The 12,539-nt window shown below is 40.7% G+C and overlaps 1 protein-coding gene across 4 annotated transcripts in view; it reads right to left on the reverse strand.

Annotated features, from left to right (window-relative positions):
* Positions 1 to 12,539, reverse strand: part of CTNNA2 (catenin alpha 2) — a 1,068,899-nt gene that overhangs the window by 620,160 nt on the left and 436,200 nt on the right. The gene's annotated exons all lie outside the window — the stretch shown is intronic.

The following is a 12,539-nucleotide window of genomic DNA, read 5'->3' on the forward strand; positions in this document are numbered from 1 at the left end:
GCCTAATAAATGTGTGCCCTTCTTGTTCATATGAGAATTTTTTGTTAATTTAATGGCTGAAAGTGGATTTTGCATTTGTTGGCAGTATACAAGGAAAGCCAGTATAATGTAGTCATTAGACTTGGTCCCTGAAGTCAACAGTCTGAACTCCAACCAGTTCTGTCACTAATAGATAGTGTGACCGTGGACAAACTACTTAACCTCCCTGGGCCTACTTCATCATCAGTAAAACAAGGATAATCACAGTACCTGTCTCCAAGGGCTATTAAGAACATAATCTGATTATGCTCAACCCTTTCTTTAACACATAAGTAGCACCTAAAAAATGTTAGCTATTTTTATCACATAAAACAGTGACAAATGTAAAATCAGAAGAGTATTCTTTTTTCAGAGAGAGTTTTTATCTCAAAAGATTTTTTAAAAAAGAAAGCAAGTTTATCTTCTGCCATTTAATAAGGAATTTGTTTCAGGAAGACAAAAAATTTGCTTAGAAGTAAGGGAGAAACAAATCAGGGCATTAAGATATATGGCTCTTAGTAATTTAGTGAACAGGTGCCAGACACGTTCCCCAGGAAGGGTCCTATGTCACGGCATAACTGCACAGGCCAGGCTGCCAGGGAGGAGGAGGCAGGGCTTTGGGAGAAACTAGCAATTGAAAAGGACTTACAAAGACAGGAAGAAGTATAGACTCCTCATCTTTTCAAGGGAAAAGACACAATGCATTGCAGATAAATCCCAGGCAGGGAAGAAACATCCAGTTCCATTTGGGCTGTGTATCAACATCGCAAGAAGGTGAAATCCAAGGGCGTTAGATAGAGTAGGGGAGTGAGAAATGGGTACTCTGGCTAGATCCAGGCAGTATGGCTTAGTATAGGTCCAGTACCCTTGGGAAGATTGATTGGAAGCAAAGCTGCCAGGATCTCTGTGTCAAGGAAAGGATCTAGACAAGTGAAAAGCACCCAGGATCTGGGAGGATGGGTAAACAAGAGACCTAGGTAGAATACAATCAGGCACGCAGAACTAATTTCACTCCCTGTACTCCAAGCCCAGCTTGGGGGATATTTGGGAAGATCCTGTTCAACTATGTCAAATAAAGCTGAGAGATCCATAATCTTCTGACTTTACCTCTCTGGGTTAGAGCAGTTGGTTGTTATTTCCAAACTTCCAGCCAAAAGTAAAGCAGGGAAACCTGACGCTCTGCTAGTCTGGGCTGTCAGTGGTCTCAAGGAAAGATGGGGGAGCTGGAAGATCACTAATAAAATCTGGAGTAGGACTGTGACAGGAAGGGATCCATGTAAACATTGGAACTTCAATTCCCTAAAAAGGCAAAGACAAACATACAACAGGACTAATGTAAATGTCAAATCACCAGATGAAATGGAATTTGGGGCGCTTAAACATTTTTTTCTTTGTATGTCTTTATTTTGTATTATTTTTATTTAAAACTATTTTATTCATTATTTTATTCTTTCACTCAACATACAGTCACTATTTCAACATGTGGCAACGTTCTGTTTTAGGGACAGAGCAATGAACCAATTCCTTGTCCTCATGAATCTTGCCTCTTACCAGAATGTTCTGAAGAGCGGCCACTCCATCAGCCTGTGTTCTGAGACTAAAGCTGACCAAGATGTGGAGCAGAAGTTCCAGTTGAATCTATGGGCAAGTGATATGAATAAACTCTATTTTTTGTTTTTTTAATTGAGGTGAAATTCACATAACATAAAATTCACCATTTTAAAGTGAACAATTCAGTGGCATTTAGTACATTCGCAGTGTTTTGCACCCACTTCTGTCTAGTTCCAAAACATTTTTACCACTTCAAAAGGAAACCCTTCACCCACTGAGAGAATGTTCCTCACTCCTCCCCCTCCCGAGCACCTGGTAACCACCAACCTGCATTCTGTCTCTGGATTTACGTACTGTGGATATTTCATATAAAAGGAATCATACAAATGACTTTTCGTGTCTGGCTTCTTTCACTTAGCATAATGTTTTCAAAGTTCATCCACATTATAGCAAATACCAGTTGTATGTTTTTTTTTTTGTTTTTGTGAGGAGGACCAGCCCTGAGCTAACATCCAATGCCAATCCTGCTCTTTTTTTTGCTGAGGAAGACTGGCCCTGGGCTAACATCCATGCCATCTTCCTCCACTTTATATGGGACGCTGCCACAGCATGGCTTAACAAGCGGTGCGTCGGTGCACACCCGGGATTCGAACCGGCGAACCCCGGGCCGCCACAGCAGAACGTGTGCACTTAACCGCTTGCGCCACCGGGCCGGCCCCTGTATGTTCTTTTTTAATGGCTATATAATATTCAATTGCATAGATATACCACAATTTGTTTATCCATTCATCTGTTGATAGATATTTGGATTGTTTCTACTGTTTGGCTAGTGTGAATAGTGCCACTATGAAAACGTGTATACATGTATTTGTTTGAGTACCTGTTTTCAATTCCTTTGGGTATATACCTAGGAGTGGAATTGCTGGGTCAAACACTAATTCTATGTTTAACTTCTGAGGTAACTCTGTTGTTTTAAACCACTGAGATTATTTGTTACTGCTCATCTTGATTAATCCATCATGCTAAGACATTGAGATTTTATTCTGGAGGGTTTGGGTAGAAAAAATGGCATGCTTCTATGTGCATTTGTTAAAGGTCATCCTAACTGCTGTTTTTAGCATTGACCATCATGAGGCAAGAGAGGAAGCAGAATGACCAGTGAGAAGCTCTTATAGCAGTTCAGGGAGGGACACTGGTGGCACTGGTGAGCATGATCAGATGGGAATACTTTCAAGGAAGAGTCTATAGGACCTAGAGATGGACTGGATGTAAGACATTAGACAAATGGAGACAAGCATAACTTATAGATTTGGTGCCTAAGCAACTGGGATATTGGTGGTACAGGCACTGAAATGGGGATGATTGGGGCAGAACAGTTTGAGAGGAAGCAGGCTTGAGTAGAGAAAACAATTTATGATCCAGTTTTAGACATTTAAAGTTTGAGCTGCCTATCAGACAACCCTCTAGAGACCTCAGACAGGTAGTTTTACACACATACACACACACAAATACTTGAGCTCAGAGAAGTCAGGGCTGGAATTATATAAACTTGAGAGTCATCAGTGGACAGGAGGCATTTAAAGCTTTAGGAACAAACAGAAGGGAATTTCTAAGGAATGAGAATAGAATGAGAAGAGCCTGGGCACTCCAAAATTTAGAAGTCAGGAGCAGAAGAAACTCCAGGAAAGTGATTTTGGAAGAAATGCCAGGAATGTTAGAAAAAATTACAGGAGGATATAGTGTCTCAGGAGGAAGGAAGAAAGGAAGGAAGGAAGGAAGGAAGGAAGGAAGGAAGGAAGGTAAGGAAAACTGATTCAATAAAGGCATAGTAGTCACTTGGCTTGAGTGCTGCTAAAAGTCAAAAAGACACAATGCGTAGATTTGGCAAGATTGAGGTCATCAATGTTTTGAAAAGAGCACTTTCCACGCAGTTGCAAGGACTAAAATAATTTTGATTTCGTTCTACCTTTCCTTCCTTCCATGAACACAGGTATGTTGTTTTCCTGGGTGTTGTCAGAGTTAATGATGTAGGTATAAAGATTTCAATTAAACTATGTACATAAGATATAAGTAAGGAGAACATAACCACCAACTGCTAGCAAAATAAATACATATCCAACTAAAAGAAGAAATAAAATGCATGCCTTTTTGAACACGGCCCGAAACCTCAATAAGTGATTTGGAAATAATTCACTGTAGAAAAATTAATGGGTTACTAACTCTTCTGTTGGATATGAAAGACAACAAATAGTAATGAGCCTAGAATTCCTTGTGTAAAAAAAATATATATATGTGTATAGGATCCCATTACCTGATACCACTAATTCTTTTATTTTGGATGTTTCAAGATAGCAATATTTCATTACTAAAACGTATAAGTTGGTTTCAATAGGCAGCATGTATTAGGAACATCTACTGTAAATGACTCTCCCAATAGTATAAAGCCATTACTTAAGACTATAAAGTCATGTTGAATATGTCAAATCTGTAGGTAGAGTTCAGATAAAATATTGATTTGAAATTGTGGAAAATGTTTTAGACTTTTTAACTAATCATGAGAGAATTGTGACCTATATATTCCATGTAACATTCCCAAGGGATTTCCAATTATTTCAAAATTGTATAGTTTAGCATATGCCAAGGCATGTTAAATATCACACAGGCTGGCAGAAAAAGGCTGCATTTCACGTCCAATGTCATTCAGCTTGAGTCTTCTTTTAGCAGATGCCCTCCCACGATGTGTTACAGGGAGTGCTTGTCACTTACATGCCATAAAATCGTGAACAGAAAGGCAAATGAAAATGACTCCTGAAAGAGTGACTTGAACAGAGAAAAAAATTCTTGGAATTAACAATGCTTCAAAATGCCATTTAAGCTCAGGGATTTGATTCTGCCAATTTCTAAAAAGTCATACTTAAATGGAGTTTTATTTACAGTCAAGTGTTCTCTGCCACTTAGCCTGGCTTGCTGAGGTCAAATGTTGGCATCCCACCCACAAATAGGATGAGTTAGACCATGTTGCTTATTTTAGATTAGAAAGACAGAGAGGGAAAAAGAGCTCCTTGGGTCATCATGTAGGTTTCACACATCTAATTCTTACCTTTTCTGAGATTGGTCAGGTAAAATGAAAAGGAGACATGAGGCCAGTGGGGAGAGGGGGATGAGGGATGGCCCCATGTGAACAGGATTATCTTGTACCAGATCAGTCTGCACAGCAACGCTATTTGTTATCATTGACATGGTTCCCCAGTAAGTTTCATAGTTTGCCTATTTGCATCATCCAGAAAATTACCTTAACTCTCTCAAATTTCCTCTTTAGTAGAAAGTCATGAAATAAGTTACATCTCTCATAAACTAGAACCCACAAAGATATGAATTATTAAAGCAAAAGGAAGATTTTTTTGTGTGTGTGTGAGGAAGATCAGCCCTGAGCTAACATCTGCCAATCCTCCTCTTTTTGCTGAGGAAGACTGCCCCTGGGCTAACATCCTTGCCCACCTTCCTCCACTTTATATGGGACGCCACCACAGCATGGCTTGACAAGTGGTGTGTCAGTGCGCGCCCGGGATCCAAACCGGCGAACCCCGGGCCACCACAGCGGAGCGCGCACTTAACCGCTTGCGCCACCAGGCCGGCCCCAAGAGCAAAAGGAAGATTTTGATGACAATTTTCAAAGAAAAACTTCGTACAGAATTTTTTTTTATGAGTTGTTAGAAGGGGAAAAGTAATATACTTTATTGAATTTCTTTTTCAAACCTGAATTTGCATGTTGGCTCTGCCATTAATAAACTCAAGCAATAATGTGAAGACCATGGGTAAGTGCCTTCAGCGCTATGAGCCTTAGTTGTCTCATCTGAAAAATGAGATAACAATACCCATGTCTCAGGGTCATTGTATGGATTAGATGAAATGACTGTGAAGATCCTGAACATGGCAGAGGGTCAGAACACGTTAATTTCCTTTCTCCCTTCAATAAAACCAAGATTAATTTAGGTGAGAAGAGAACAGAAGATAAGGGAAAATCAAGACGTGGTATTTCTGAGATGAATCAATGGGCCTTGCAGGTATTCTAGGCCAGAGCATGCAGCCTCATAGCTCATGGTCCCTGCAACATCCAGGGTGTTTTTCACTGGTTTGATGTTAAATTCTACTCCTTTCAAAGGCTATTCCCACCTTTCTGGAATCACCAGCAATAACAAAGGTTTAGATAGGCCTAGCTCTAGACAGATACAGAAATAGAAGCATGGCCAGACATCAGTCAGGGAGATAAGTGCTACCTGCTTGCTGATCACATTTCCACCGATCCTCCTGGCAGGGGTTTGGCTGTGCTTTGTTACAGCATTTAGGTCATTTATATGGGCTAAGGTAAGATGTATTTAGCACTGACCCAATCACAAGGGAAATGGGCATTTTGTGGCAAGGTAATTATTTAGTCCACTGTTTTGCTGGGATAATATGGTCGGGCTGGCAGGTATGGTATGTATCCTGTGGCCCACATTACAGCTATGGCTATTTCTCCTGGCAGCAAACACACCTCTGCCCAATGGCCACCCAAAGTGACCTTCTGGGGTAAGGGTGACTAAAAGCAGTTCAGTTCCTACTAGCATGACAGCAGTGAGTGACTGATGGTGGCTGTCTGAAATTCAGGTACATTCTGTGGTTTGATAAAGAAAGCTGTAGTCAATTAGTGACGTCTGGCAGGGCCCCTAAAATGGGATGGGGCAGCAAAAGCACATCACATTTGTCCTCCCTGCTGTAGGGACCCTACCATGCACGGGTTGACCTAGACTGGGTTCCTTGAATTAGCTCTCCATCAGCACCACCCCAGCCTCATAGGAGAATGTACACCACTGGTCTGCTGGATGTGGACATGGTCCCACTTCACTTACACAAGGATGGCAGTCATACAATGTACATGGACACATATATGTTTTAGGAGAAATTTGGGACTGCAGGGCATTTTATTTCCAAAATTAAGCTGGATATTAATCAGGTCAGATATTCATTTAGAACACAAGCCTTGAGGCACTATGCAAAATATAAAATCTGTGCAACATTAATTCACGGCAAGAGCAGTCAAACTTCCACAACTGGCACCCACGTGCACCAGCACAACCCACAATCACATCCATCAGACCACAAGAGGGTCCCACCAATCAGAACTTAGCCTCTCTCTGACACACCTCCTTGCTGGCACAGCTGGTTTTCATCTGTGTTTGGGGTTAACAAGGCACTTAATAAGCAACATGAAATACCTAAAACAAAGCAAAACAAAAAAACAACTGTCTCTGGTTATTGACCAATTAACGCACCTTGGTTTTTGACAACATAAAAAAATGATAAAAAATGTAGACAGTTTGAATCTAGACTCCAAAAAATAAAAGATGAAAGATGTACCTTTGGAAGAAAACTACTTGTCTAGGGTCTGGCTTTGATCTAAGGTCTCAGTGGCTTCAGAATTGCCCTTTTTTGACAGAAACAGATCAAGAGCTAGTCACTGTGAGTTTACTTCCCACTCTAGTCCCCTCAGATATGAGACAGAGTTCATGGGGACCTTCAAATTACAGCTGCTGAGACGCCAGGGCAGTTATCTAGACTACTTAAAAAAATTGCTAACTGGCCAGGGACTCTCCCATTCTAATCCCTTCTATATCAACCCACAAGAATGGCAACGGGGCAGCTGTAAGGGAGACCTTGTCTGCCTGTTCCCTGGTCTGCATATTGTTCCCAATCCCTTGACACTGAAACCAGAAATCTCCCTTTGCCTGGGTGGGTCATGAAGAGCTTTTCCAGGAGGATCCTCTACTATACTTGACTGTTAATGGGGGAGTGATGCCTCAGACACTGAATGACGTAGTGCTGGGAGCAGCAAGGCACCGGACTGGGGCTACAGAGAGACACAGGTAGCATGAACAATGGTTCACATGCCAAGGGTTTGCAGAGGTCAGTGTCTGGCACAGAGCAGAAACTCAGAAAATTCCACTCTGGCACAGAATAGTACAGTGTACTATGATAAGCCTGCAGCTCCCCATCTTTTGTTTTTTAAAGCTCACTATTTTAAAGATAATACATCTTGAGATTTGCAAACAGAACTTCTTATTTTCCTATTCTACTCTCTATTCCGTAAACAAATATCTTATATCCACAACTTAATTCATACAAGGAAAAATCTAAGTTCTATCAAAAAAGCATGGTGTTGATTTTCCATTTCTAAAGATCCTCCTTTTAAGGCCACCGTGGCCACATAAAGGTCACTGCATCACCCAGTGATTACTGAATTGGGAGGTCCTGCAAATACATGCTTGTCCTTTAGCGCACGGCAGGCTGTAATTCACCCTCACGGGCCAGCGAAGAGACGTATAATGCTCAGAGTTCAAAGCTGAGTCCTTGCTTATCACTCCAGTCAAACAATTTCATTTCTATCAGTTGGTGGTTGTACTTCAGATTTTATGGATCCAATGGGTCTAGTGAAATTTTATTACCCTGCAATACAACAAGAAGAGAAAAGCTCGGGGAAAAGAAAATCAATATAATGTTTAAGGTCTTTGTTACCTTTATAACCTCCAGTGTTCTTTTACATATAAACCAATAAATCAACCTTTTAACGGAAGATGCATTCTTCAGTGCTTGCTCAATACTAGGTGCTAAGTTTGATCATAAAAACTATCAAGAAGTAGCTAATGGTTTTGCTACCTGAACAAGCATAGTTAAAGTAGAATCAATTGCAGCACAAGGATATCCTTTGCAGGTGTCTTCTAGTAAGCACATGGTAATCAGTTGTTGCCAAATGAAGGTAGCAACTTAAAAAAAGGAGGCTTTTATAAACTATATTGTGTTTGCCTGAATTTGCAAATGCATGAAAATTGGATTAAACATTTCAACCATCAAATTCCTGACCATTGTCCACTTCTCAATTGCATAATATGTACACATTGTAACTTTACAGTTGAGTCAGCAGATCTGCAAGGTAATCTTTCCCTCAACCTTCAAGGGAATGACTTTTTCATAAGTCAGGATGTTGGAAATATGACTTGAGTAGATTTTCTCTAGTGGATTTTAAGAAGTAGCTATGAAGATGCTAAATATTAGAATAAATAAATTTTCCTAAGTATGTTTCTGATTTTTTAAAAAAGGTTATTTAACACATCTGTCCTGATAGTCTATGGACAAGATAGATGAATAGCAGCTGGATGATGGGACAGTTGGGCAGGGTCACAAGTGGTGCCGATTAATACATAAGTGTTAATTGGAAGAGAAGTACCAAATATCAAATATTTGGGCTTTTATCAGAGTCCTGACATGGCCAGTATCTACAGTAGCAACATGGTTACCATGCTGACCAAATTTATGAGTGAATGAATCTTACACTGAAAGCTAACACACTAGGTAATGGAAACATGACTGAAGATATTCTCAACATCCTGGAATGATGACACAAATCTTACGAAAAGAAAGGGAAAAATGAGATCAATGTTCCACGCAAAGTGTATTCATTCTCTTTTGCACTACAACAAATTACCACAAATTCAGTGGCTTAAAATAACCAAAATGTATTATCTTACAGTTCTGTAGTCAAAAGTTTGACAAGGGTTTTGGAGCCGCCCCGTGGCATAGCTGTTAAGTTTGCATGCTCTGCTTCATTGGCCCGGGGTTCACTGGTTCGGATCCTGGGCACGGACCTACGCACTGCTCATCAAGCCATGCTGAGGTGGCGTCCCACGTAGAAGAACTAGAAGGACGTACAACTAGCATATACAACTATGTACTGGGGCTTTGGGGAGTAAAAAGGAAAAAAAAAAAGAGGAAGATTGGCACCAGATGTTAGCTCAGGGCCAATCTTCCTGAAAAAAAAAAAAAGTTTGACAAGAGACTCACCGGACTAAAGTCAGGTGTCATCAGGCCAGCATTCCTTTCTAGATGCTCTAGGAGAGAATCTATTTCTTTGCCTTTTCCAGCTTCTAGAGGCCTCCCACATTCCTTGGTTCAACGCCCCTTCTTCCATCTTCAAAGCTAGCGACAGTGAGTTGGGCTCTCACCTGACATCACTCTGACCTCCTCTTCTGCCTCCCTCATCCACTTTTAAGGAACACTGTGATTACACTGAGCCCGTCTGGACAATCTCCCCATCTCAAGGTCCTTAATTGACAGGGAAGGTCCTTCAAACATGAAAGGTAACATATTCACAGGTTCCAGGGATTGGGAAGTAGACATCTTTGGGGAAGTCATAATTCTGCCTAACACCCAAAGTTAAACAAAAAAAGAAAAGAAAAAAAAAAAAAAGCTGCAGAGAAAAGGTTGGTGGAAAAGAGACAGAGAGAACAGGTTAGTGGAAAACAAACAAAAAAGGTGAACTACTGCTTAGTGAGATGATATCCGGAACATTGAGTTAAGTTCTGAACATCACAGTGAAAGGGGAATGATCTTGAACTGGAATGTGTTCAAAGGAGTGACCAGAATGGAGGGGAAATTTACAACGAAGTTACATGAATAACGTTTGAAGCAATTCAGACTGATTAACTCAGAGAAGAGAAGGCCTGGGGGCAAATGCCACTGTTTTCAAGGATTTGAAGAGCTGTCAGGGATTACATTTACTCCTTAACATGAGGGGACAGATCATCATTAAGGGAATTTAGGAACCAGCAAACTTAAGCTAAAGATAATAACAATTAAAGCCAAACGAAAAAGGAATGGGTAGTTTGGGCAGTAAAATTGAAAACTAACATTTGCATTACTCCTTAGAATATATAAAATGCTTCCATACATTATTACATTTGAACTTCACAATCTGAGAGAGAACTAGGACAGGTACTTGGATGAGACAGGGTCCCAGCAGGAACAAGGAATCCAATGTAGGTGGTTCAAGACACTTTAATAAAGGGATAGTTGACAGAAAGGCAAGAACAGGGTTAAGGGAATTAGCAAGGGACATTGAGATTCTCAGAGATCACAAGGGCAGGAAGGAGAAGTCCTTAGTACTCCTAGATCTGAAGAAGTAGGGGAAAAACTAACTCTACAGGGGCCCAGTGAGAACCAGAGCTGTTGACAAGAGACCAGGAAGCTGTAGACAGGGATGCAGCCAGAGCAGTCAGAGATCAGTGCAGAAGTACACTGCCCTCTCTCTCCCGTGCCCTCCTCCATCTTCTGCTGGTGCCTCCCATTGGCCCAACTCAACAGGATGCTGGTGTCGGGGGAAGAGGGAGAATCTCCCTCTGCCCTTTCCCTTAAGGTTCTTATGGCTGGACAAATAATCAACAAGACAGGGTAGCAGGAGAAAATAATACCAAGTTTAATAACATGTATACATGGGAGAAAGCAGGGACACTGCGTTTCTCAACACAATCGCAGAAATTCTCGTCTTAAATACCATGTTCAGCCAATGACAAAGGAGGATTTTGGGGGTGGGGGGAGTCAGTTACAGGAGATTACCACTAAAGCACAGTAAACAAGAGTAAGGTTATTATGCAGCTTTAAGGCCTCAACGTCCACATTGATAAGTCTCTAGAAATGAGGCCATCCCCCTCTCTTCTCAAAACAGAGAGGGAGATACCTTTACAAATGGAGATTTCCCTTATAAATGTAAATGATTGTCTGGCAACTCCTCACAGGGTCATCCAGAGAATGTGGCCAGAGAGATAGAACTTCTGATAAGAGGGGCTTCTTGGTGCCTTTCCTATTGTAATCTCCATCCTACATTATCTTTATAGCCATCATGATAGATCTGTTCCAGGAAGGAGCCACCATGTCAAATTCTTTAGGCAGTTAGTGGGGGAGGTCAAATGTCCCTAGAGAAAACAACCAAGGTAAAGAGATAGATTTCAGGGTGGCCAAATCTTGATCTCCCACACTGGTAAGCAAGGGGACATGGAAGAAGCTTTCTGAAAGAGTGAGCCTTCTAGGGCACAGAGTAGGAGAGAGAACTGTAAAGAATAGACAGGACACAAGGGAAGATGGAGAATGACCAGCACAGCACTACTGTATTTCTTCTACAAATGAAAATATCAGGACTTAGTGAGGCTAAATAATTCCTCAGGGTCTCACAGAGGGAGGCCTTTTGCAGGGAGATAACTCAAATCTGGGCCTTGGCATTACCAAATTTGAAGCATTTCCCACAACAATGCACTGCCTGCCTCTCGGGGGCTTCCCTATCACTGGAAGTTTTGGAGCAGGAGCAGATGTTGAAAGGATTCATATTTGTGATGAGGGTTTGGGTGAGACTTTGCCACTTTTCTGTAAGGAATTCTCTGATTCCAAACTCCTCATCTTCCACTAGATATACCTGATTTTTCCATATCCTTTCAAACCTAACTACCTTAAATAGCTTCAAATGCTGCAGAAAACACATGTACTCACGGTAATTGACAACTGTTCAGGACTCCGAAGACTCTTTGGATAAGGCACTGCATTACTCTTTCTGTCTTTGTCACATCTGTCCTTATCTGTCTGCCCTTCTACCCATTAGGGTGGCCAGAGAATATTCTGAGGTATGCGTTGAAACCAGATGACTTGAGACTTCCAAGATAGTTTTGATATTTCAGAAAAATGGGTTGGACAAATTCTTTACCATTGTTAAAACTTAATATTAATGAACTTTACGTTCATTAAACAATCCCTAGAAGTTGGCAATAATTACAAAATAACCTTTCCTGTCTTTTTGGCCCAAATCTTCAAATAAAGGAGTACTGTTATGTTACATAAAGGTATAGCGCTTAAAAATTACATGAAAGTAGTTCTCCCTTCTCAAAGTCCATCTTACCATCACTTTTAATATATAATTATAGGTGTGCTGTCTTTAAGTATAGATATAGTCCTAAGGTATCATAAGATCACTTTTATAATAGCACAAATTCCAAGTATTCTGCTAAAAGGAAAATATTTTATGTGAGACTAAAATATAAGTCATGAAATATAAATGTAAACTAACTGATTAGGGCAGAAGCAACATTTTAAGCAAAATTTTCTGGAGTCTCGGT

Source organism: Diceros bicornis, chromosome 12 (genome assembly GCF_020826845.1).
Source record: "Diceros bicornis minor isolate mBicDic1 chromosome 12, mDicBic1.mat.cur, whole genome shotgun sequence".
Classification (NCBI taxonomy): Eukaryota; Metazoa; Chordata; class Mammalia; order Perissodactyla; family Rhinocerotidae; genus Diceros; species Diceros bicornis.